General features: G+C 47.6%; 1 pseudogene; it reads right to left on the bottom strand.

The window, feature by feature from the left end:
- Nucleotides 1-207: 207 nt before the first annotated feature.
- LOC116091471 lies at nt 208-2,643 on the bottom strand (annotated as a pseudogene).
- Nucleotides 2,644-3,092: the final 449 nt, after the last annotated feature.

The following is a 3,092-nucleotide window of genomic DNA, read 5'->3' as shown; positions in this document are numbered from 1 at the left end:
GGATTAAAGGCGTGCGCCACCATCACCTGGCCTAATTTTTTAAAAACAAGTCTTTCAAACTTGGATTTGGTTTTTTTTTTTTTTCTGAGCCTCACAACCTTGCCAGTACTAGCTATTTGTCTTCTTGAAAATGGTCATTCTGACTGCAACGAGATGAAATTTTGGTGCTTTAAAAACAAAAAAACAAAATAAACCTCTCTGTGTAGATCAGACTGGGCTTGAGCTTGTGGCGCCCTCCTGCCCGTCCTTCTTGAGTGCAGCGTGTACCATGGCGCCCTCCTGCCCGTCCTTCTTGAGTGCAACGTGTACCATGGCGCCCTCCTGCCCGTCCTTCTTGAGTGCAATGTGTACCATGGCGCCCTCCTGCCCGTCCTTCTTGAGTGCAGCGTGCACCACCACATCCGGCTCTCACCATAGGCTTGAGTCCCACACACTTCCTTGTTGCCTGTGGTGCTTTGAATGAGAGAAGGTTCTCCTTGGCTCGAGTATTTGAACACTTGATTCCCAGTTAACAGCATTGTTTCAAGGGGTTTAAGTGGAAATATGCCACTAGGGGCAGGCTTTGAGAGTATATACCTCACCATCCATCCGGTTTGCCCTCACTGCCTCCTGCTTGTTTTATATCTGAGCTCTCAGCTTCCTGTTCCTGCTACCAGGCCTGCCGCTTGCTGCTATGTCTCCTTGACATGATGAGCTCGGGATTTGTTTGTTTATGACAGAGTTTCTCTATGTAGCCTTGTTTGTCCTGGAACTTGCTCTGTAGATCAGGCTGGCCTCGAACTCCCAGAGATCTGCCTGCTTCTCCCTCCTGATTGGTGGGATTAAAAGTGGTCATCACCACTGCCTGGCCCATATCCCTCTGAAATTGCTTTTGGTCCTGGTGTTTTATCACAGCAATGGAATATTAGGTAATATAATGGCTAAAGATGTTGAATATTTTTCCATGCATTTATTGCCCATTTGTGCACTTGAGAATTACCCACTCATTTGTCCACTTATTGATTGGATTTCTTGCTCTTTGGGCTAATTTTTAAAATTAATTTTTTTCTTATTTTCATTTGTAAGTATGTGTGTCTGTGTATGAGCGTATGCACATGTGTGGGGACTGCCAAAGCACATGCAGAGGGCAGAAGAGGGCACTGGGTGTTTTTGCTTTACCTATTTCTTTGAGATGAATCTAGGCCAGAAGGCAGCAAGCCCCAGAGATCCTTCTGCCTTCTACTGTCCTAGGCTCTGCAGTTACAGGTGTGTGTCAGATACCCAGCTTGCTGCATAGGTGCGGGAACCCAAACTCTGGTTCTCCGGATTTCACAATAACTGCTCTTAGTTATTGAGCCATCTCTAGTTCTGCCTAATTTCTTTTTTTTTAAGATTTATTTATTTATTTTTTGTGTATGAGTACACTGTAGCTGTACAGATGGCCATGAGCCATCACGTGAGTGGCTGCTGGGAATTGAACTCAGGACCTCTGCCGGCTCCGCATGCTCCAGCCCTGGCAGTAATTCACTGTAGCTGTCTTCAGACGCACCAGAGGAGGGTGTCAGATCTCATTATGGGTGGTTGTGAGCCACCATGTGGTTGCTGGAATCCAAACTCAGGACCTTCGGAAGAGCAGTCAGTGCTCTCAACCACTGAGCCATCTCGCCAGCCCATACCTTTTCTTTTTAATTGAGACAATCTCATGTAGCCCAGGGTTGTCTCAAACTCATTATGTAGCTAATACTGGCCTGCAGCAGGGGCCACAGTTTACACAACTTCTTGAGGCTGAGCTGCAGGTCCTGAAAGCCGTGGATGGTGGTCTGGCTGAACACCTTTCCAAAGAGAACACCCAGAGTGAACCCCATGTCGGCCTGGGTGTGCCCCAAGATGATCCTCTCCGCTTGAGCAGTTTGGCAAACTTCTCTAGTTCTGTCTGCAGGCCTTTCATGTTCTGGCACTCCTGGGGACTTGGTTCCATCTGCTCCAACTTCACAGCACTGGAGTGGACAGTACAGTGCCCAAGGGAGGCCCTCTCTAAGTTGGTCTCCACTCGTGCTCCTGTCTGGCCTCAGGCTGCAAAGTCTCCAGGCCAACTTGGGGCACTAGGCCCAGTCCAACGTAAGGTCCCCAATATGCTACCCCTCCACAGAACTCTTACAGTGTGTGTTTTAGTTAGGGTTTTACTGCTGTGAACAGACACCATGACCAAGGCAACTCTTATAAGGACAACACTTGATTGGGGCTGGCTTACAGGTTCAGAGGTTCAGTCTAGTATCGCCAAGGCAGGAGTATGACGGCATCCAGGCAGGCATGGCACAGGAAGAGCTAAGAGCATCTGAAAGCTGCTAGGAGAAGACTGGCTTCCAAGCAGCTAGGATGAGGGTCTTATAGGCCACTACCACAGTGACACACCCACTCCAACAAGGCCACACCTACTCTAACAGGGCCAAGCATGTACAAATCACCACAGTGGGGTACATGGGGAGATCCCCAACACCTCTGAGCCTTGTCCAGCCCCTGGTCCTATTCCATGCCCACTTGGGTGCCCTTGGGAGCTTATCTAGATCCAAGCTTTCACCCAACCCAGCTCTAGCCTTCCTGAACCATCCTCTCCCCTCCCCATGGGAGTAAGAAGGCAAAGTCTAAAGCCAGGTGCCGGGCCATGGAGAAAGGTGGGCACCCCAAGTTGGTGCCCTGACAGAAGGAGGAATCACCTAGGAACTGCCTCAATATTCTTTCCTTCCATGATTCATTCATCTTTCTGGTCTTGATAAACAGAACACATAACACCCATTTTCATCCAAACCCTACAGATAAAATTTTCACCCAAACAAGTTTTAGATTTTAACAAGAGATCCATTCTCTTGAATAACAATATTGATTGGAAAAAACCAACAGTGTTGATAAGGGGGAGGGGTACAAAGGCCTCCCAATGTAAAAGCCCAGGGTAGTTTCTTTTATCACATTCTGTAAGTGACTCCAGCTAATTCACACAATGGCCCTTCTGTTTCCCCATCTTAAACTCAACTCAAAACCTCCTCTTTTTCTTTCCAAGGAGACTACACACTATATTGATGTGGTTCAATACCTTTTTTTTCTTTTCTTTTCTTTTC

This window comes from Mastomys coucha, chromosome X (assembly GCF_008632895.1).
Source record: "Mastomys coucha isolate ucsf_1 chromosome X, UCSF_Mcou_1, whole genome shotgun sequence".
Taxonomy (NCBI): domain Eukaryota; kingdom Metazoa; phylum Chordata; class Mammalia; order Rodentia; family Muridae; genus Mastomys; species Mastomys coucha.
Note: the sequence above shows the minus strand (reverse complement) of the source record. Positions and strands in the feature narration are given on the sequence as shown.